Below are 24,536 nucleotides of genomic sequence, written 5' to 3' on the forward strand. Positions count from 1 at the left end.
ACTAATGGCCAATAACACAACCCTACAAAGTAAAGGGAAGTGACAGCAAGGAAATAATTTAGCCCTTAACTGACACATTATCCAGTTAAAAGCCATTTACCTTCTGCTACTCAGTGTGTCATTGCTCATTTTAGTTTTGAAGTGACATCTCCCTGAGTGCCATTAACATGCCGTCACTGAAGGAGAATTTATAGAGAGCGTACCCTGGAGAATCAAAGCTTGGGTGACTATGGTGAAAGAAAGTGCTTTTTGGTTACTTGATTCATTATAATAGCCTCAGTCTTACCCTATTCTTGCATCTTGGCAACAGTTCAACCAGATGAACATTCTTGTCCTTCCTAACCCTATGATTCTCTGGTTCAGAGTTTCTAGGAGGGAAAGGATCAAAGACCTCCACCATAAATACCCTCTTCCCATATAGCCTATTGTATATAATTTCTTATAGCAGTGATTTCATCTGGGGGGATCCCAAAGCACTTTGCGAGAAACAGCTTGGGGGCTTTCAAATTCCACTTCCTCCAAGAAGAAGGGCTCTTTTCTAAATGCATCAGTAAAATGCCACCACCTTTGAGACTGGAAAATGGCAGCTGCTTAGTAACAAGCACAGTAGTACTGAGTAGGAGGTGAAGAAGCATAGTATAAAACTCAAGGGAGTTTAGTACAATAGCATGACCCAAAATTGAATTTTACCAGAACAAATCTCTGTGGTTGAGAAAGGTGCTCTTGGGTATTTTATGACCATAAGCCTCTAAATGCAGTCACCTAGCTTGCACCAAGCTTCTTCCCTTGGGCTTCTTGAGATGGGAGAAGGGAAAGGAAATACTGTGGAACTGCCCACTGCAAGAGTAAAGTGTGTCCATGAAGGAGGCAGAGTTTTCTTGTTTACCAACCCAGACTATTGAACAAATTCCCATAGGAACTAAGAACCATCACAAATACAATCTTTCATTCCAAACTCAAGGCATGTTTCTTCAGTCTGCCTTTGTTAATATACTAACAATGTCCACATAATTTGTAAAACATATATACTGCACAGTTCTACCTTGGGGAGAGGAACGGAGAAAATGAACCACATGTGACAGATGTTAGTCATATTGCGTAATGAACTACTGAAAGACGCTCCGATGCTATTGTGACAAGGGTGGTATAAGAACCTGAACTGGAAATAAAGTGACATGAAGCTAAAAAATGGTGGATCTGGCCAACTTGAGTCTCAACTTATGTCAATAGATCTGCAAAAATGTGAATATGGCAGCAACTTAAGGGAAAACACTCTCTTTATCACCAATTAGAGATGGCTATAGGCTGTGAAATCGTAGCTGTAGGCTGGGAATAAAGAGGATTTTAGTGCGGGGCCATCTTTGTTATGAATTGTGCAGGCTGAAGAGTGAACAAGGATGTAGCAAGAAAGGTAGTCGCATCCTTGCCTCACTCCTATTAATACCTAGTCTGAATGTCAAAACACTGAACAAATTGTAATTCTACAAATATAGTGAATGAGGGGAAAGAGAAGCTGCCATTTATCTTGCATATGTAAGCTTGTAATCAGGGGCAGTCAGAGGGAAGGGAGGTAGAAAAGCCATTTGGCCTTGGCCTCAAACACAACATGGGGGCAGGGCTCAAATTTAGATACTTGTTAATATTTGGGCATTTGATAAGTTTTGCAACCATTTGACTATGGAACAAGAGCATTTGAATGGGCTCACCATGCTTAACGTCAACTGTGACCTGGCCTGCTGATGCGGGTAAGAGGGGAGAGAAGGGGCAGTTGCCCCCAGGCCCAGCATTTTTGTGGCTGCTGGAGCTCCAGGTTCCTTTGAAATGCCACAGAGCGCTTTACCACAACTCCATGTGCAACATGGGGGTGGGGGCAAGGCTGACTGCCCTAAGCCCTGCCCCTTCGACCCTTGGCCCTGGCTGCTGGGACTTCCTCCCACTTTCCCCCAGACCTGTGGCAGCTGTTGGCATCGCTCCTGTGACATTGCAGAAAAGCTAGATTTTTCCTCAATAATTGGTGCATTTTCACAGAAAATGGCTAGAAAAGCATTTGTTAAATAAAAACATTCTAATTATGCCTTACTCTTTTTTTTTGGTGCCTTATTTTGTTTTCCTGTGTTGTCATTTTTTATTTTTACTATGGTGAGGGGCCTCAAAAGCTGGAAACGGCCTGAATCTCTCTTGGCCTTTGAGAAAGCCTGGAAGAACCTGGGTTGTCTTAGGGCTAGTCTGTACTGGAAACTTATCTCATCTTCTCAGCTGTGCAAAATCCACAGCTCTGAATGAAGTAGCTGTGCTGCCTTACTGTCCTTACCCTCTCCTGGTGTAGACAGTGCTAGGTTGACACAAGAATTCTTCTGTGTACCTCATGCAGCCATATTAACACTGCTGCAGTCACTACCTTTTATTTGATATGAAGCAGCAAATGGACACAGGTCTCCTCTCCTCCCCTTGCACCTCTACAATAGGAAGGTCATATGCAGCACTTGACCACATCCACCAAGAGATTCCCAGATGGAATTGCCTTTTGTTCCTCATAGCAGGGACAGGGGCAGATAGTTGGTTAACTGAGTTCATAGTTGCCCTTTATCCAGATTCATTCAAATGACAGAGGAGTTTGCATTCGTTTAATGTGAATCACCATGGATAACGGAAAACAATACCTGTGTTAATGAGGAAGCAGAGTAAAAGCTTTGCAAATGAGCCATTATTTGTTAACCAGCCTGTGCAGTTGATTAGAAATGGCATTCTGATTGATAGCTCCATCTATCTCCTGGAGTTCTCCCAGTCCTGACATCTCCAGTTTGTCATCTAAATGGGAGCCCCTGCAGCTTTATCATCACTGAGCATTTTTTGAGCATTGTAAATGTAAAATGGCACTTCGTGTAAAACAGGATAGAAAAAAATCTGTGCCCGTAATACACTGCACTGTGGACAGCAAGAATAGTTCAGGGGGTAGCAGTTCAGGGAAGGAATTCATGAGACAGCACTGGTGTTGTAAAGGGGCTCCAATATCATGGTGATGAGAAGCTATGTTGCAGCGGTTTTCAACCTTATTCTTTCACACCCTTCTCTGCCCTGTAACATGGTAAAGAAAAACTCCACAGTTGGTTTACTGAATATAAAAGCCAGGGCCAATGTTAGGGGGTAGAAGGCAGGGACATTTCCTGGAGCATCCCCTGACACCCCCATGAAGCTCCCCCCATGCCCCCATGAAGCTACATGACTCAGGCTTTGGATTCAGCCCTAGGCTGGGGGACTCTGCACCTTTGGCTTCAGCCCCATGCTTTGGCTTTCTGTCCTGGGCATGAGACAGTCTAATGCTTGCACTGCTTGGTGGATCCCCTGAAAACTGTTTGGGGACCCCCAGAGAACCACTGGTATGATGGCTGGAGAGACAGATAAGGTTTAGATAAGTAGGGAGGTGGTAGGCTGATGAGTATGTACTTAAGAAGACAGCAGCAGCGGAAACCAAACCAAAACATCCTGAAACAGTAGATATAATCAACATAAATCTGCTTAAAATTACATAGATTGCTTCTCCCACTTTGCTCCACTCCATGCATTCAATATGTACGTTTCAGACCTAGTCATTCGACATCCACTTTCACTGCAGTCTTTCAATCCACTTACTCACTGCTCAGACACAGCTCCCTCCACATATATATATATGCCCACTAATGTGTTCTGCATGTACACGAGTGCATTGACACACATGCCAAATCCATACCAAATATATATAGCATCCTGTTCTGCTCATCCATTCTCTGATGTCTCTATTCACACCCAGACTGGCCAGTGCTATGGGATTCCAGACCCCTTATGCATTGCAAGGGAATGCCTATGTTCTTTTTCCACCATTCCTCTGCTACACAGCCTGAGAGAAAATGTAGGCTCCTTACTCAACATATCTAGGTCATGAGTGTGAAAAACTACATTTTGATTAACACAGCTATCCTGACCTAAACCTTAATTCCTATGTCAATGGAAGTATATTTCACGTTGTTATCATTGTTCAAGAGAGTGGTGTTCGTATGGTGGAACACACACACACATGCCCTGTTTGTTAGCATATACTGCATGTACACTACAGGATTATGCCACTGTAGCTACACTGACGTAGCTGTGCTGGTTTAATCTCTGTCCTGTAGACGCAGCGCTACTTCCTCAGCCTGTGTAGCAAGCAGAATTCCCATTCCCTACCTCAGGCTGTGAGCAGCTAGTCTCAACAGCTTCCCCCAGCCTTTAGACCAGGGGTGCACAAAGTGAGGGGCAGGCCCCCATGGGGGGCATGACATATCATAAGGGGGGCGCAGTATGATTGGCTGCTGGGTCTCATGCTCATCCATCTCTTTAAAAATGCTGAAATATATTACTGTTTTTATGTTTGTGCATTCACATCTCTGTACCGATTGATAATGTTTATACTTTCTACATATTTATTTTCTTACACATGCAAAAAGGTTTGTTTGTTGTTTTTTTTTTTTCCATATGAACGTAACCAAAATTTCCATCCATTTGGATTACATGAGACAGGTTGTGGGGGGCTGTGCTGAATGCAGGGACAAGAAGTGGGGCCCGACATAAATGGTTTGCTCACCCCTCCTTTAGACCATGAGTGTCCCTTGTCCCTGGCAGTGCTCTGGGCCTGCTCACTGCTGTCCGGGTCTGAGGCAAAGCTTCCGGAACTTTCTGCCCTCCCCAAGACAATTAGCTGTGGCCTTACAGTGTGTCCCCTTTGCTTCCCTATTCCCCTTTTACACCTGCCTCCATTTACAGACCCACGTGTTATTGTCCCCAATTCATCCCCCCTCATATCGTGCTTCTAGCCCCCACATGCTGTGTCTGCATTTGTTGCCTCTATCCTATTCACCCCTGCCCTCGTGTGCTACCTCATATCCCCAGTGCATCTGCCCCACCGCCATCTCATTAACTTCACCGCCCTTTGCTACCCTGTGCCCCCAAAGCACCCCACCCCATTTCCTGTCTTTTGCCCCCCTCAGCTGCCCTGTTCCCCAAATGCCTCTGTCTCTCCCATCCCCACATCTAAGTCCAGGCCCCGGCTCCCCGCTTACCACAGGAGTCTTCACACTTCTCCCGCTCGCCTTCATGGGAGCCCCCTCACTTCCTGGTTTCAGGTGGCCCCAAAAGAGGCCACCGCCCTGCCCCCAATTGCCACAGAGAGTGCTGGGTTTTTCAGGAGTGGGAGGGGGGCATGTACACCCCACCCACCCCACAGACAGACTGAGCTCCCCATGTGGTTCCATCCCCTCCCCCGCAGAAGGGGAGAATGGTGTGGTTGAGGTGGGAGGAGTTCCCTTCTCAAAGCATCCAGTGTTCTGTGCGGAAATGGGAGACAGTGGCCCCAGCGGGGGGCAAACTGAAGACTGGCAGAGGGTGGCAGCCCTGAGGGCACCTGGATGGGCACACAGACCCATGTGGTAAGAGGGGAGCCGGGGCCTCAGGATAGGTGCAGGGGCGTGATGAGAGAGCAGTGCTCTGAGGGGAGGCAGGGGACAGCAGCGCTACAGGGATGGCAGGGAGGCAGCATGTGGTTGGGCAGGAACACATGAGGAGATGAGGGTAGAGGCTGGGCAGCAGCCACTGACTTGTGAGGTGACTGGGGATATTGGGAGTCTCCAGGCTCCCCCCCAGCCTGAGCCCCCTAGGGCCAAAGCAGAGCTGTGCAGAGGGAGAGAGGCAGGGTGAGCAGGAAAGGGGAAGGGAAGAGCCAGAGCAATGTGGGCTGCTGAAGAGCCAGCTGAGGTATCTCAGGGCTTAAACTCAGCGAGCGCTGACTGGAGCAGAGCTCCTGTAAAAATTTTCAAACCTCTGGGCCACACAGTGCCCCCTGCAGGGGCAAAAGATTGAGCACTAACTTGCCACATGGGGCTGAAGCCACAAGCCCAGTACCTCCATGAGGCTGAAGCCCTAAGCCCAGGCATGATCCGCAGGACAGAAGCACCAAGTCCCTAGTGCCCCTCTGAGTGTTAAGCCCAAAGATCCCCACACAGGGTAAAGCCCCAGAGCCCTCCATCCCTGCAGAGATAAAGCCCAGAGACCCATGGCTGTTCTGAATGAGGGAGGGGTGTGCAGGGCTCTAGGAAATAATCTCTGAGACTTTAAGCCCTGATAGGACCCTTGGATCACACAGCAGCGGAAGTGGGGGCAGTGAGGAGGCAGTTTGGGCCTTATTCCAGGGGAGCGCTTCTAAATGGTTCTCTTCTGCACTTTCCAGCCTCCTTGGGAACACCAGTCAAACAGATGGGAATTTATTTCCCCATAGCTCTAGAAGGTTCTTAGGGTAGGCTGGCAGGAAGAAACCAGGCAGGCAAACAAGCAAGCCAGTGTTGCTGGGATTCATTGAGATAATGGGGCTAGAAGAGGGATTCCAAAGAACAACATCGAGACAAAAAGCTGAAGTCAGTTTCAGAGAAAGTATGAAATAGGATGGAAAGTGAAAAGCCCAGGATGGGGACAAAAGGAATTGTATATAGTGGGTGGTACTGAAGGAAGCTTTGTGAGCCATAAGAGAGCAGAGTTACAACCAAAAATAACTGGACCTTGCCCTGTCCTCCTTCCACAGATTGAAATCCATTAGTGATGATGGTGGAGCACGTTGCAGACTCAGGGCTTGTCTACACTTACCGGACGATGCTCTGGAGCTTGATCTCTTGGAAGTCGATTGAATAGGTGTACTAGGGACTTGCAAAATTGATCATTGCTTGTGCTCCCCTCAGCACCAATACTCCATAGGGTCATGAGGAGCAAGAGAAGTTGACAAGCGACTTTCTCCCATAGACCCCCTGCACATGCTGCAGGAAGTAAAAGTACGTTATGTAGACTCCAGCTACACTATTAACGTAGTTGGAGTTTTGTACCTTATTCTGACTTTGTAGACCTGCCCTGAGGTAATCTTCAGAAATTTGAACTGGTACCTGCCTCCCCCACTCCCCAACCCCAAAGAAAAAAAAAAAGGCTTGTCTCTTAAACTTAACTCAGGCCGTGCTGCTTTTTGGAGTCTCTTTTCCCCTCTCATGTCTTTTTTTTTTTAATTTCATTTTCATGAGCCTCTAATATACCCGTATGATCCTCCTATGCAGCTCACTGCTCTTGGAAACTATTACCAGCGTGTTGGAGAAAAGAGACAGAAGTCCACTAGGCCAGGGTGATTTATACTATTCAAAGTAGAAAGTATAATGCACAACACAATGGGTTACTAGTCTTTGACTGGAGCTTCAGGGTTAATACAGATAATACATAATAATTAGTGAATAATACAAATTATAAGTAGCGATAATTTATATTAAAATATGGTTGCCTGCCTCAAAAAGGTTTGTTCTTTCGTTTCAGGATAAAATTATGGATTGTGTAACATCTATGAAACCATGGACTAGTTGTCTGAAGAACCAGGTAAATACCTTTGAATTTTGGAAGCAGTCTTAGTCAATGGGAATATTTTGATAATGTAATGTGTCATCTTGTGTTTCCTTGGGCAAGTGTCTTGTCAATCACTATTATGTGTGGGTGTCTGCAAATACTATAATTAATTGTATTATCACATATTGTTGTTATTAACATATTCTGCTGTTTGCTACCCAAATATATGGGAAGACACAGTCCCTGGCTTAGAACATGTAAGATGGAAACTTCTGCTTCAACTTGTTTCTGAATTTAGCACTTCATAAAAATATTGTTATATTTCTTATTTGCTTGCTTATTGTGGTCTCAGTCCTGCAACCCTGGCTCCTGGGAGTGTTCCCATGGATTCCAATGGGACTGCTCATCTGAGCAAGGCCTCCTTAGGTGATTAACTGAAATTAGCCCTTGTTCAGTATAAACAAATCCAATGACTGCAGAACAGAGTGGAGTATTTTTATATGCATTTTAATGGCACTTTAATCCCTTTAAAAGAGAAAAGAAAGGCATGGTATCTGCCCTGAAGAATTTATAGTCTAAATAGATTACAAAAGAATATGCTGGGAGACCTAGGGTACAGCAGGTGGGCATTCCAGGAATATGGGGAAACATGGGAGAAGTTAGGCAGATAAGAGTGTTAGGAGGAAATAAACAGAGTAATGGGGTATAGGTCATTAGCTGCGCGACAGAGGCATGGTAAGAAGCAAGAGCAGAGGTGTAAGTGGAATTGTTCCGGTGCTCAGGAGTGTGGCAGAGTTCTGAGAAAGCCTGGGAACCAGCCGGTCAATTACAGGAAAAAAATTAAAGAATATGAAAAAAGCTCTGTTGGGTCCCAGGACTGTAATAACCACTGTGTTCTGAGGCATGATTCAGAGACACGGGCACAGCTGTGTAGGGACTTGTAATAGTCAGGCTGGCTGATTTATCATTGTACTGAATCAGGTGAAAGGAGATTACCTCATTCCTGCCTGGGCTAGTTTCACAAAATTATCTTAGTCCCTCATTTTCATCACCCCACAAAAAGATTTCAGTTAATGATAATGTACAGAGAGGGATGTGGAAGAGAGGGTATGATTATTCCATCTGCTTAAGTGATTGCAGCCAGCAACCCATTTCCATCAGTATTAGCTCTGCTGTTATCAGAAATATTTATGTATTACTATGTAAAAATTCATCAAATTCAGCAGTGCACAGATTCCAGCACTTCACAATTCAGCAACTCCCAGAGAAACACTCCAGGGCTGGATATACGATTGTCTCAAGAACATAATAAAAATCATCCTGGTCAAACCAATGGTCCTTTTAGCTTAGTAGCTTGTGTTCTCACAGTGACCAGTGCCAGGTGTGTCAGAGGGAATGAACAGAAAAGGGCAACTATCAAGTGATCAGGTCCCTTTCAGTATCTGACATTCCGAAGTTTAGAGACACCCAGAGCATGGAGTTAAATTCTTCACCATCTTGGCTAATGGCCATTGAGGGACCTATCCTCCATCAGCTTATTTAATTCTTTTTTGAAGACAGTTATAGTTTTAGCCTTTACAATATCCACAGTAATGAGTTCCACAGGTTGATGTGCATTATGTGAAAAAGTACTTCCTTAAGTTTATTTTAAATCATCTGCCTATTAATTTCATTGGGCCACCCAGGTTCTTGTGTTACATAATGGGGTAAATAATACTTCCCTATTCACTTTTACCACAGCATTCATGGTTTTATTGACCTCTGTCATATTCCCTCCCTTGGTTGTCTCTTTTCTAAGCTAAGTGCCAATCTTCTTAATTTCTCCTCATATGGCTGCTGTCCCATACCCCTAATTGTTTTTGTTACCCTTCTCTATACCTTTTCCCACTTCTAATATATCAGTTTTGACCTGGAACGACTGCATTTGCATGCAGTATTCCTCATATGGGCATACTATGTATTTAATAATATTATAGTATTTTATGTGTAATAATCCATCCCTTTCCTAATAGTTCCTAACATTCTGTTGCTACTGTTGACACGCACTGCACACTGAATGGATATTTTTTGGAGAATCATCCACAATGACTCAAAGATCTCCTTCTTGTGAGGTTACAGCTAATTTGGACCCCAGCATTTTATGACTATTTGAGATTCCACTGTGTATTGTCTGGCATTTATCAGCATTAAAATTCATCTGTCCTTTTTTGCGCAGTCACCCACATTTGCAAAATCCCTTTGTAACTCTTCACAGTCAGCTTTGAAATTAACTATCTTGAGTAATTTTGTATCATCTGCAGACTTTATCATTTCACTGTTTACCTCCATTTTCCAGACCATTTATGAACATGTTGAAATGCACTGGTCCCACTACAGATCCTTGGTTACCCAGCTATTTAACTCTCTCCACTGTGAAAATTGACCATTTATTCCTACCCTTTGAAATAGTTACTGGTTCATGAGAAGACCTTACCTCATACCTGCTTCTGAACCTTCGGCATGAGACCTTGTCAAAGGCTTTATAAAAATTCAAGTACATTATCTACTGGAAAACCTTTGTCGGTATGCTTTTTGCCCCTCCCCACTTGCAATGCACTGAAGTCTAATAGGTTGGTAAGGCAAGATTTCCATTTACAAAAGTTACGTTGACTCTTCCCAACATATGTTCCCCTACATGTCTGATAATTCTGTTCTTTTTCATAATTTCAACCAATTTGCCTGATACCAAGGTCAGTTTACCTTCCTGTAATTGCCAGTGTTGCATCTGGTGCCTTTAAAGAAATCACTGACACATTGGCTGTATCCCGGTCAGCTGAAACAAGGGCCAACTTATCTGATATGTTCCATATCAATTAGTAGTTCTGGAATTTCATATTTGAGTTCCTTAAGAACTCTTGGCTGAATTCTGTCTGGTTCTGGTGAATCATTACTGTTTAATTTATCAGTTCGTTGCTAAACCAACACTTTTGTCACTTTGGTATGAGAATGTTCCTCCGATTTGTCTGCTGAAATGAATGGCTTAGGGGTGAAAATCTCCCTCATATTTGTTGCAATGAAGATCAGTGGAAAGATTCTCTGCAACAGCCTTGTCTTCCTTCAGTGCTCCTTTAGTATCCCTGTGACCTTTAGCATCTTGATCATCCAGTGGCTCCTCTAGTTGTTTGGCAGTCTTCCTGCTTCTGATGCACTTGAAAAAAATTAATGTTATTTTTTGTGTCTTTTGGTAGTTGCTCTTCAGATTTTTTGGTGGTTGGACTAATTATATTTTCACACTTGACTTGTCAGAGTTTATGCTCCTTTTTATTTTCTTTAGTAGAATTTGACTTCCAATTTTTAACGATAGCTTTTTGGCTCTAAACTCCACCTTTACATTGTGGCCTAGCCATTTTTTCGTTCCTCTAACTTTTTTTTTGCGGGAGAGGGGGGGACATAAAAGGGGGTAATATATATAATATATACTTTGAGCTTCTATTATTGCATTTTTAAATAGTTTCCAGGCTGCTTGCAGGCATTTCATTCTTGTCACTGTTCCTTTTAATTTCCTTTTAACTAGCTTCCTCATTTTTGTGTGATTTCCTTTTTGAAGCTAAATGGAATTGTGGTAGGTTTCTCTGGCATTTTCCCCCTACAGGGATGTTACGTTTAATAACATTATGGGCAACATGACTGAGTGATCATCACCTCTTGGACATGATCCTGTGCTCCACTTAGGACTAAATCAAGAATTGTCACGCCACGTTTTTTACTTTCCAAGAAGAAGGTTTTTGGGTTTCTTTTTTTTTTTTTTTTTGGTGTGGTATTTCTATTCTTCCTGTGTATTTCACAGTCACTGTCCCCATCCTGGTCAAGTGGCAGGCATCCCAATTTTTTCTGAAAAGTGAGCACATTGTCCCATATTTGCTATCACCCCCATCAGTACTGGCAGGTCCTGTTGCTAGCTAGATTCTTGTTTGTCAGTTGCGCCCTTCCAAAAGCACTGCATGGCTGAATCCACTGATCCTCTCTATCCCCGCCAATAGGGCAAATCCTGCTTTCAGTGCTATGCAGAGAACCAGCCCCTGGTTAGAGCACTCAGCTCACCAGCAACCTGTCCAGCAGGCTCCTTCCTTCCCCCACTGCCTCTGGCTAGTGAGGCACCCTTGGAAAGCCCAAGACTCTCTGGCTCACCAGGAATCACTGAGACCTGTATGGGCCAAAGTCCTGCACAGTGATCATAAGGGGAAGCCTCTCCAGCCCTCAGCTAAGCTCTGAAGTGGCAGGGCATGGGGACAGGAAGCAATTTCCACCCAGTTCACTCCCTGAATTTGCAGTCTCCACAACAGCACTTGGGGCAATAGTTTAGCATCCTCTTCATCCTCCAGGATTCCTGCCCTGGGTCCTGTCTCCAGGGAGTGTTAGGCTGTACTCTCTCCTAGGCACTCTCCCCTGCTGAGGCACCTCTCTAGGTGAGTGGCTAAAGCCCTTGCAGTCAGGTCCCCTGGGCTTAACCTGCTCCTACCTGCATTGTAGCTGGAGGCAGCTGAGTTATGTCAGTGGCCAGCAGTAGCCAGGTGGTGTTAGCTGCCTTTTGACACTGTTAGGGAGAGGAACAAACTGCTTTCAGCCATGTAGGTGGAGTGGCAGAGGAGAAGAGATGACCACTGCAAAGATACATGCCTAGTCATCCGTTGTCCACTTATTCATCAACTGTTAGAGGAAGCAGCTCTCATCCTTTCCCTCCCACACAGTGCCAAAAGGCTCAGCTGATCACATTCTGGTGTGAATCCTGGCAGCAACTGGGGGGAGAGGGAAGTGACCTGCGCACACACCCACATGTTGCCTCACGAAGACACTGTGCCAGGTACAAGGTAAGATAGGTTCATCCCAGGGACTCAGTCAGATAGGGAGAGCAGAACACTGGGAAGGGAGGGTGGGGTAAATTTATTGATCAGCCCTTCATGTGAGACGTGTACAGGAGTGTTCGTGTGTTATGCTTCCCTGTGTGAACCCTAAAAATAAGAAAGGAAATAAACAGAATCCAGTGTAGTATTTCTCTTTAGCGGTGGCTCAGACAACTTAATTTGAACTTTTGTACTGCATATTGCTTATAAATTGCCATTGAACTTGCTTGAATAAGAGTAATTTTACCAAGTCTCTCATGTTCAGCAGAGATAAATATGGTCACCCTCATTATACAGAGTTAGGCAGACACTTCATCATAAACAGAAGGAACCACAGTGGTTTTTCTAGCTGTCCCTGGGCCTTCCAAAAACTCCTTGCCAAAGTAATGGAGTTACGTTGGCAGTACGACATTGTCATTGGTTTGAGGATGAATCACCTTAACTGCAGTATTTTGGCAGGGGCAGTAGTTGTGGGTGAACTTCGAGCCTGTGAAACTTATTTAATAGTATCTAATTTAGTTTAGACGGAATATACATGCTTTTCCATAGAGCTCTGCCAATGCAGTAGAATCCATATGTGAAATACCAGCTGCTGCCTCATGCCTGGGCCCCCCACACAGCTGTGACACCATTCTGAATTCCAGAACTACAGTGCTGTACACATGCCAGCCCTACATCCACACAAAGCTCTGGCCACCATGCCACATTCCCAGCTAGAAGAGCCAGCTGCAGTTCTGCACCCACTTGCTACTCAGTTAATGCACCTCAGTTTTGACATGCTCCTGCTTCCACTGTTCAACCTAATGCTGCTGTGTCTGTACATTTCAATCCTGATCTATGGTACACCGAATATCGCAATCCTTGAAACCTGCATAGCCTTCCAGATACGCTTAAATTCTCATTTGCAGCATCTCTGTCTACTCTACTAGACCTGCATCCTCCACTGCCTGCGTATCTAAGTCTAAGTGAAGGAAATAAAAGAGCAGTCGTAATGGAAAGATACAAAGTGGAAGGTGCAGAAGGGTTTATGAGAAGCAGGTCTTGAATATGGTGATGAGAAGACACAGAGTTTGAAACTGAAGCTGTTTATATTTGTGGCTTCCTTCCATTAAAATCCTGCTCCTGGCATTTTTTCTCAGAAGGATACAAGCAGTGCAAGTAGCTTTTTTACAGTATCATTCTCGTCTCTGTAACATCTGCTGCTTTTTGCTCATAGTGCATTACAAATTCATAAACATCCCCAGCAACTGTTGGTGTGTTTTGGACCCTAAAACAGCAGGAAGGACCATGGCGGTCAGATGTACAGACTTTTGTCACCTTCTGCAGTTTCAAGTCATTAAATATGGAGACAGGGTGAAGAAAATAGATTCCGACAGAAATAGCCATCATACTGACAGAAACACGTACCTTGAGAGCTAAACAAGACACTGTGTGTGACACAGAACCCTTCCCCAAATCTGGTAGAAGACCCCACACCCTTACATCTCCCAAGGTGAAGTTGTCTTCAGAAAAATTTAACACTAATGTGTATATTCAAAAACTAAAGAGGTCCCCTTGGGAAAACCTTAGATGAGAACTAGGCCTCTTGCAGCTATCTCCATTTGCCTGTCATGAAGACTGAAAGAAGCATTATTGCTTTCTTTTCATATAATTTCCCCCTCTGGCTTCTGCTCTCTTACATTATTATTATTTTTGAAGTTTGGGGGTACACTAGTGGTTAGAAAGCATGGTGCTGGCTGTGAGAAAATCTGGGTTCTAACCACGAGTGACTTGCTATGGAATGCCAGGCGCATAATTTAACTTCCCTGTGCCTTGGCAAAGCAAAATATTATTACTTAGATTTGGGGAAAGGCAAATTTCTCTCTTCTCCGCTGCACAATAGTAGTTATTTTTATGGAGTACTTTCTATTTGAGGCTCTGAAAACATCTTGCAACCATTTAATGGAACTTCCCAATCCTTATATGAAACAGATAAATAATTGTGAAGAAACTGACTCACAGAGAGTTTAAATAACTCACTCAAGGTCATGTAGCAAGACCTGCCGGGGAAGTGAACCCATGAATCCTGATTCTTGGTCTTTGTTGTTCAAGCTGCTAAGTTATCATTGCCTTTCTTCAGGTCTCTTTAAAATTTCACTGCACTGTTTAGCTGACTTCATCTAATATATTCTTAAAACTCCCTAATGGAGAGGGGCAATAAAAATCTGAGGACTGGAAGGGTCATAGTACTGAAATGCATCTAGCTTTAAGGAACTGAAGGTCATCTCAAGAGGGAAAAGGCAACACTGGATTTCCAGAGATTTCATTCAATGAATTGTTGATTGGAAAAGCTCTTTCAATCCCTGGTGAGGGGAGTCTGGAAGAAATGTGTTTTCCAAAAGGAGGACAGCGGGTAAGTTGTTAATGACTGCAATAAAGAAAGAGAAGGCACATTAGGAGGTTGGCCATAAGGGTAAAAAAAGGAAACTAGTGTATTGCTCATTAGTGGGTTGCTAAAATTAACTCCATTACCATGTTTGCTTTCATTGCAAACCTTCCATTTAATTGCAATTACCATTGAACTGCAAAGAAGGGTCCCCACTAGGTTCCACAGGTTGTGAGAATACCAAGTTGCTAATTTCAGGGACTGCGTGAACAGTTTAGCCTGTCTGAGCCTAGGGCTGGCTGAGATTTTGTTGTTCGCCTTCAGGGAGCTCACCTGTAGTGTTTCAACAGGCAAATGCTTGTATGGATGAGGCAAGATGCACTTCATGAAAAACAAAGTAAACATATAGCGTTTCATCCAAAGTCACGTACAGCTTTAGCACAGTCTTCAGTGGGCTTTGCATCAATCTCAGGAAAAGCAGGATATAAAACAAACAAACAAAAACACCCTTCCAAATCTCTCTCTACTTTTTTTTTCATTCTTATTCTTTCTCTCTCTTCCCTTCTTCATCTTTCATTTCCTATATTTCTTTCACTCAGTGGATAGCTTTCCCTTGCATTTGTAGTTTTGTGGCTGAGAGCAAAGGATAATATTCCATTTTCTACATAGTTTCTGCAGATTTAAAAGTAGAAGAGTCCTATCTGTTCTTTGTGCAGATGGCTGCCATTTCGTGTTTCAGTTCAGACTCAGAATGTTATGAAGGGAAGTCACTGGGACATGGAGCATTTTTGATATTTTTGATCCAAAAATATGGCCAAGCATTTTGTATTCATCAGACATACTAGTGAAATGCAGCTGGCTTGTACTTAGCATGAAGAAGTGGGTCTGCCCCACAACAGCTCATCACCTAATCAATTTTTTGTAGTCTTTGAAGTGCTACATGACTGCTGTTTTGTTTTGTTAAGATATAGGTGAACACTATGTTACAATGGAGGCAGGCACAATTATACTAAGGACATTATTAAGGACAGTATTATATACTAACAGAAAGTGCCATAACATTTTTAACATCCCAGAAGTTGCATCTGTAGGCATAATTTTCTCTTGTCCCATTTTGGTCAATGAAGGTGTGGTGCAAAGCACACCTTTACTATTAATAGCTTACCAGAAACTCCCGGAAAGTCAACTACATCAAGTCCATTACAGTCCCTTAAAAAGAATAAAAATCTAAATTACAACAAGTCTGCATTGGAACCAATTTCAGGTATGCAGTCAGAAACCTGATGCTTATAGAAAGAATCCAGTTTTTGTACCTTCTGATTTGTCCTCCCTCCCTAGTTACAGATGAGTATGAGTCTGAATGGCAACTGGTTTTGAGTAAAGAGGGAACTTTGGATGGGAAGGGTGGAAAAAAAGAGTGAATGAAAGAAAAAGGAATAGGAAAGGAGGAAAAGAATCTTTTATGAAAGTAGGTCAGACTTGAGCTGTATGAACTGGTTCTTTGGTTTCCTTAAGAACAGAAAAAGCTGCAGTTTGAGATGGATACTGCATGTAGAAGTGAAAAAAGATGTTCTCTGAATGCAGTTAGCTGTCAGCAATAAAATGCTCAATGTTTGGAAAAAACAGTAATCCAGTCCTCTCATTGCTGCTTCCCTACCTTCAACACTGACCCTGCGAAAGCATTGAAAAATTAGAACAACTTCATTTAAAAAGAAAGAAAAGAAGTGTGAATGGCTGTAAAGTTGTAAAGTGGCTCCTCTCATTTTTATTCAAACTTCTGGGGAAAGAGTTGCTTCATTCTCGTAAATGGTTCCCAAGCATTCCTGCTAAATGTTGGCATTTTGCTTTTGTGGATCAGAGATGAACATAGCTACATTTGGAAGGACATGAACCTGGCATCACCTTATTTATTGTAAATTGTTTTCAGCAGAACTGGCTGCTGGAACCTATGCTACTTTTATCATGGAGAAGCAGTACCTCCTCCAATCTGTTGGACAGTCCTAAATATAATATGGGGTTGTAGCTCTGTGGTTCTATGGGGCCTTGGCTACACTACACAGTAGATCGACACCACAGCCATTGATTTCTCTTGTCTGCTCTAAATGCAATAAATCAATCTCTGAGCTTGCTCCTGTCGAAGCCTGTACTTCACCAAAACAAGAAGAGTCGCCAGCATCGACAAGACAGCATCACCAGACAACCTTACTGCATGCAAGATGCCATGGTGTATTGACTCCAGGTACACTATTTGCATATCTGAAATAGATTGATGGTGCTAGTGAGTGTAGACAAGGCCTGAGATTGTACATAGGTGGTCAGATCTTTTGATGAAGGCATCATAGGATGGCATTAGAAATGCTTGCATAGGCAGATGCCACGGATTATTGAGGAAAGTAGATAAAGAAGAATAACCTGGTAGGTAAAAAAAAAAAAAAACTGGCTGCAATAGGGACTCTACTGATTGCCTACTCTTAGATGGAGCAATCAGAGTCAAGAGCTGTGGTTCCCTGCATGGGTGCTCTCATGCCAGCCCTGCCAAACCTTAAACCCTAGGCTGATGAATTTCCTCAGTCAGAGCCTTTCTGATGTGGTATGTCCCACCCATAGAATTTCAGCAAGAAGCATGGTGCCTGGCCATTTGTGAAGAAGAAATCTCAGTGTGCAGACACTTCCCAGGCTTCTCAGATCTGCCAGTCTGACAGCAACATGTTTTTCCCCTTCTTGCCCCAAGCAGAGCAAGGGGGCACATAATCCATCTTGTTAAAAACAAACAATGGACAGGAAGATGATACAGCCAAAGGTTGAGTCCAAGCGATGGATGAAAATTTGGCTGTGCTCCCTAACCCAATATGTAAGTGCACCAAATTGTAACGCCTACAGAAACAAAGGGATATATCAGCCCACATGCATTCGTCACCCAAAAACATCTCCACTTCCCTGGACTGAATGAATGCAGCTGGCACAGCCCATGTGATCTGTGCACACTATCTGGAAGGCACAGTTTGAGCTGCCATGAGTGTGGATCAAGCAGAGATCACATCAAAGGCCATAATCAAAGTTCCAGCAGAAGGACACCAGGCCACAAGAGTGTGGTATCATTTTGTGTCATTGGCGTCCTGAGAGGCCAAGCGTAGGAAAAGAGACTAGGAGGAATCCCACAACTGGTCTATTGGTACGTAACTTGTGCTGGAGCAAGGGAGTGTGCTTTGCTGGTTAGTACAGACAACTGGGAACCAGAACCCCAGGGTGGTATTCCCAGCAGTAGCAGTGCTGCTTACTCCTTCAGTAACCTTGAACAAATCACTTTGTCTTGCAGTACCTCAGTTTCCCCATCTATAAAATGGCGATAATAACAGCTAACTCCCAGGGCCAGTGTGAGGGTTAATTAAGGTATGTGTATGAAAGTGATGATATTATGTGATCTGTCCTATCAGAACACTGGGATAGGCCTGGCCTAAAACAAAAGGAAGTAAACAATATCTGTCCCTGTGGTATCTCAGGGTATGTATGATTATTCGAGCTGAAAAAAGGCCCCATTTTATTTTGTTGTAGATCAAGATACCTTTTATTTTTATTTTACTGTGCTTCCAGGACAGTCTTGTGTGGCTCAGGAATAGGCTTGTATTGCCTGAAAGATGCCATTGATTAGGAAAGATAGCAGCAATCATTTTCTACATCTGGGAGGAGAGTAGGAAGAAAGCACATGTAGAGTTTAAGAGGGAATCCAATGCAGCAAGCAAAACCTCCAGGCCCAGTCTGGAAAGCAAATAAATCAATTTAGTCATGCATTCCGTAAATACAGGGGATATTCAGAATCCACTGGAATAACTTGTGGGTGTGCACATGAGTGTATGTATGCATGTAAGTGCTTATTTACTTGCCTGAGAAGGAAAGAAATGAGAATGAAAGAAACCTGTGTGTGTATGGAGGGAAGAATGCAAGCAGAAGAAAAGTGGTGTGTCTATGTGTGTGTAGCCCACACACCTGCTGGGTCTGGTTGACTGTCCCATGTAGACTGTCCCACTTAGACCACTTACAGAGAGAAAATATGAGTCTTCTCTGTAGCCTTAGCTGATAGCCAGCCTGCTTTTAGCTCAAGTGATAGAGGCTCATACCCTAGCTCCAGAGGTCCCAGATTCAATTCTTCCTGTCAGCATTGCATGTGCTTGCAGGTATGGACAGGGAGGTGTTCATGAAAGGAGCCATCCCAGGCATATTAAGCCTGAAGCCCAATAAGGAGACTGGACATTTACAAGGCCCGTTGCTGGACAACACAGTGGAGAAGGACTGTAGGGCTTTGTTTATTATAAGCCTTTCCATTGAGTGAGGGTTGGCTATTCACTGGCCAGCAAGTCTAGCTGGTGGAGATTGCAGGATTGTAAGGGAAGGCCAACAGCCTGTTGATGAGGAAAATTCCAGGAGAAGAGAGGAGACATGGGAGCAAGGAAAAAAAGCATCATTTTGGGCAAAAGGCTAAGCTTTTCCAGCAATGAAATTGGAGCTTCCCTAAGCCCAGATGGCAATATGTCCTGCTGTAGGCAACAGATGTCACCAAGAATGTTTGTAGATGGAAAGGGTAGCAAATGCTGATATAATATATCCTTGTTCAGGGGTTGGCAACCAAAATAGCAAGAAGAGCCATTTTTCCAATTCAGTAAAACACTCAATAATTCAAGAGCCACAGCGCATGTGAATACAATACAGTCCTTAATAAACAACATCAAACCATACTTTTTGTATTCCCTATTTTAAGAACAGTGAGCACACAATGATTTGTAACGTGAGACATTTACTGTAGGATGTTCACAAACATTTTACATATTCTGTTTCCTCACACTTTACGTGTGTGTTTGTACCACTCTCTTCCTGGCTTTCACTCCCAAACCTTCTCTCTCTCTGGAGGATGCTGGAGGGGGTTATCCAACATATAAGATCACATATTGTTTGCTATTTAGATATGAGTTGTTTGTTTTGGGGTTTTTAGACATTCACCATTTGTCAAAAATAATCAGGAGGGATTTCTTTTTCACTTCGCGATTTTAGCATCAGGAGCCACAAAGAAGTCCTTAAAGAGACTCAAGCAGCTCTGGAGGTGCAGGTTGCAGACCCCGGTCCTAGTTATTTTTCCACCCAAGTGAAACACTTGTCTCTCTCACTTCTGATTTCCTGGTGTTTTGGGCAATCACAGCTTTATCGTCAGGAATAAAAAGACTATGAGCCTGAATTCCAAATCATCGAACACAAACTAATTCATGTCCAAAAAAAAAAAAGTACAGTAATTATGTAACAGAGACAGTAGAGAAATGGAGAGGAGAAAATAAGCCCCTGGCAAAGGAAATTAATCAGCTACCAGAATTAGGCTGGGCACCAGTGAGCTCTGAGCACAGCTTTGTGTTGAGATGCAGGGGAGGTTAGGGAGCTTGCAGATGAGAAGGGGACAGTGTAGATATGTTTGGGATGGTGAGGGTTCTGTATGGGGCGAGTGAGGGGGCAGGGTTTAAAGTTAATATGTGGATGCAGAAGATGGAGTGGTACAAAATAGATTAATATGCCATAATGTGGCAGAGGCTAGTGACATATGAGTGAACATACACTGGCACAATTTGTTGTTAGCTTCAGGATTAAGTAGGCCAGATTCACTCATCTACACAGTTGATCCCTAAAGAGCAACATTGGGGTAAAGGTGAGGTGAAGTAAAAAGTTTCTATTCCTTTTATATCCAGTCTTGGCTAGAAGGAGGCTCCAAACAGCCCATTTAGAACTTGAATTCTTCTTTCTTGGGGAAAAACCCTCATGGAGAGTGTCTGAGGCTTGTTGGAATGTGCCACCAGCTAGCTAGAAGGAACATTGGTCAGAGGACAGCGAGAGGTTAGTGGCACTGAAAGACAGTTGCCTCAACAGCAACAGTAGAGCTGACCAAGCCCTTTCGGTACCAAGCGACTTTGACGGGGTTCTGAAATCATATCTCAGTGGGTCTCTCAAGCAAGACTTTGCATCAGCAATGCAAACTGCTGCTGCTCCCTGCAGGAAGATAATAAAAAGACTTTGGATTGCACCCTGTGTCTGACCTAACCAGCTAAATAGGTTACACTGAGTTTTGAAAAATGCCCCAGTTTTCATCTAATAAGCAATTTTTCTGCATAATTTGCAGAATAAGCAAAAAGCTATTATGTAAAATTTATCAGCCACAATTGGCTCTCATTAGAGATTGGGAGCAGACAGAATCCTCCTAGGAGAGGGAAAATTCTCTAAAGTTACTTCCCAATCTTTGGTTGCCCAATATTACATAGCACCCCTGTCCCATTTTTACCTAGACAGTCCCTTATTCAAGCTGTCTCACAGTCCCAAATTTTTTAGGACAATGGACAAATTGTTCCGTATTTTGCAGGGCTCCTGTTCCTTGGTACTCGGTGTCTCAGGGCAGCAGCCTCTGTTGCAGATCGCTGCCCAGTTCCCTGGTGCCCTGCACCTTGGGATGGCAGCTCCTTCTGCAGGGGAGCTCCTCCATGGAGCAGCTGCCCCATTCCCCAATACACCACAGTGGCAGTCCCCTCTGCCGGCGAGCTCCACCACAGGGTGGCTGCCTCATTCCTCAGCTTCCCATGTGTTGGGGGAGGCAGCTTCTCCTGTGGGAAATCTCCTCTGTAGGGCAGCTACCCTTTTCCCAGCATAGCAGCTCTTGCTGCCAGGGATCCCTGCTGCAGGGCAGCTGCCACATTCCCTCCCCCCACCCCCGCACTGCCACAAGGCTGCAGAGCTCCTTTTTTTCAACACATCCCAGCCAGAAGCTTGGGGAGTCCTCATCCTCCACTCCCTCTCATTGAAAGGCTGCAGAGCCCCCGTCTCCAGTGCCGCATCATGGAGCAGTAGCCCCCATCGCCAAGGAGCTCTGACAAGGGACGGCAGCTCCCCATCCCTGGAGGCTGGTGTCCCGTATTTGCCATAGGGCAATGTGGTCACCCTATCCATGTAGAGCCTCTTCCTTGGACAGGAGTCAGACCACTTTCCTGTTTGTGCCAATACAGCATCTGATAATTTCAGGGCCAGCAATGCACTTTCCAGTTCCTAAGTTGCCTGCCTGACTGGGGGGACCGAGATATGGGTTACCTCCCCTCTAAAGGTTTGAATACATGCTGTGCTTTGTTTTACCCTTGAAGGAGATTTGGTAGCATAGTGTCTGTCTGTTTAGTTTCAATGCCAAAAAGACATATCAAGTTTGCCTGACTCCTGACAATTGTCAAAAGACACAGGGCCCTTGGTTTGGGGTGTCCCTGACTGCTTGTAAGTTACCTTCTTTGCTGTATCAGTCTGTTATCTGGGACCTGTGCCATTTCCACCAAAGCCCATGGGCCTCTCTTCATAGGCTTTAATAGGAAGTAGGTTAAATCTCATCTGTTGGGCCCATGAAGCCTTCGAGGAGACCCATCAGAATGAGTCCTTCAAAGGCTCTTGTGTTGTTTATGCCAGAGGAGAGAGAGGCTCAAGTGTGTCAAATATAATGGGGATTCTTCTTTGAAGCTGCCAGGCTCAGGCAAACCTAACTGTCCTTCCCAGCTCTCTGCTGTGGAGCCTTACTGTAACTATACCTACACAGTGACAATGGAGGCTTTTGTACTTCGTATGGCATGCCCCTACCAAGTACAAAATTGCCTGAAACTGGTGGCTAAGTCATGTCTCCACTTGTAGAGCTACCATTTTTGCTTTCTGAGAGCTAGCCTGAGTACATTTGCATGAAAATGGGGTCACAACCCTAGCGTGCAGTGCAGAGTAATAAACTGTATTACATATTCTTACCACACAGGATATCTCTAAGCCCAGGACTGGATACAGCAGCCTTGGAAGGGACTGCTGACTTCACTTACTGGTGCCACATGTCCCAAAGAGACTGAAAACGATCCCAAGATCTGAAATTATTCATGTTCTCTCTGGGCTACATAAGGGCCCATTGATTCCAGCTGAGGACAGCTGTGTCTAATGGTGTGCAGTAGGGTAGGTGTGCTACAGTGTACCTTCCTGTGCAGAGTCAGTTCAAAAGGGTCTGTTGGGAAGACAAGAGTTATTATGGATGCTGAAGTACTTCAGTGGGGATTTCTTTTTCCCTTTCTTTTCCCCTACGGTGAATGTTAATTATAAATGAAGGTTCACTACAGCAGAAGGGATTATAATTAATTTATAGTTGAACTATAATAGATTTCACTACAGACTGCATTTCATTGCATCAAAGGTTATTATGACTGTTGTTTGCTGCCAGTAATTTACATAAACAACCCGCAAACCATTGCATCCATTAATCCTGCAATAAGAACAACAGACAGCTGATAAGAATATTAATAGGAAAAAAGAAGAATAAAGGAGGTATAAACATTAAGGCCTTGATCTCATGGTGGGGAAGGGGAACCTAGGCTGAGAAATGCTGGTTTGAGAGAGGTGAACTAAAATCACATAATGACTAGATTGTGATCTATGTCTGAACTTGCCCAATGTTCAAAAGTGTTTGACCTGGATTTTCCCTGTGGCTAAAGTTTAGGTAAAATAAATAAAAAACAGCAAGAAAATAACTGAAATATAATTTGATCTTTTATGGCACCTTCAGGCTGAAAACTCAAAAGCATTGGAGTGGCTGTGGAGTCTAATGGATGGGTGGTGACGTGAAAGCATGGAAAATGGGGTTCTTTTCCTAACACGGTCCCACTGTGTGATCTTGGGCAAGACACTGTACCTCTCTGTGCTTTTGTTTTCCCTTCCACCCACAGTCTGTTTTGTCTATTTAGATTGTAAGTTCTTTGATGCAAAGTCTGAATCTAGCATAAAAGGGACCTAATTGCTTTGCAGGCAGTAGGAGTCATTGTAATCAGTGGTGACTGGTGAGAGGAGTTCCGGGTGGGGCACCAGCCCCTTGCCCCCCATGTAGTGGGGTCAGTGCCTCACTACTGCAAGGTAGGAGTTAATACAGGCTGAAGGGAGCCTGCACATCACCCCCAGCCAATGGATGAAGGGCTCCTGGGCGGGAGCCAATCAGAGGACAACTTACTGGAGCAGTCCTATATATATGGAGCTGCTCCAGCAGAGCTGGGTCAGTTTGATCCTGACTGAAACATGCTCACAGCAGTTGTAATCTTCAGCAAATTTAGCTGCCAAGTTCTAAGAAATCTGTTTTGTTTTGGTTTTTGCCCATACTTTACTGATTTTTGACAAAAAAATATGGCCCTATTTTCATGAACATTCATAAGAATGGTGAAAGGCTCTGACACCAGAGGACCTGCCTGACAAATTTCAAGCCTCTGCTCCAAAGAACATTTAAGACCAGATGGTTAAGGTCTGGCAAAGTTATAAGCAACTGAAAACAGGCTCCTATAATGGGAGGTGTCAGACCATCTAAGATATAGGCATCACTCCCACTCTGCCAAGAAGAAGAAGAAGAAGAAGGAGAGGAAATAAACTTCATAAGCATTAATAAACTCTGCCACACATCACACTGGGTGGTGTATAATTCCTGATACCTTTGGAAAAATTGATGTGCAGAGAGGGGACTTAAGTCCAAGCTTTTAGAAGTATTTCATTAGGCATTGGGCTCCTAAATGCCTATTAAAAAGGTGTCCCTTAGATTTATTAATTAATTTCAAAATATTACCCAATGAGGCCATGTTCTCACTGTCACAAGAACTGTGGCAGTGTTGGGAACAGAGCAGAAGAATCCCTATTCCCAGCCCTGCATCAAAGCAATTTTCTTCTCCCAAATCTCAAGCTAAACATTTTTGTAGGTTTGGAAATGGTTTGTGTTTTGCCTTCTAGTATCATTAACATTTAGTGCTGCCTCCGAACTGTACTGGTTTACCAGGGATGGAAAGTGGAACTACCAAAATGCCACAAGAGAAGCCGTTTTTTGAGCCTTTTTAGAGACTCAGGGATTACTA

The sequence above is a fragment of the Carettochelys insculpta genome, chromosome 25 (genome assembly GCF_033958435.1).
Source record: "Carettochelys insculpta isolate YL-2023 chromosome 25, ASM3395843v1, whole genome shotgun sequence".
NCBI classification, from domain to species: domain Eukaryota; kingdom Metazoa; phylum Chordata; order Testudines; family Carettochelyidae; genus Carettochelys; species Carettochelys insculpta.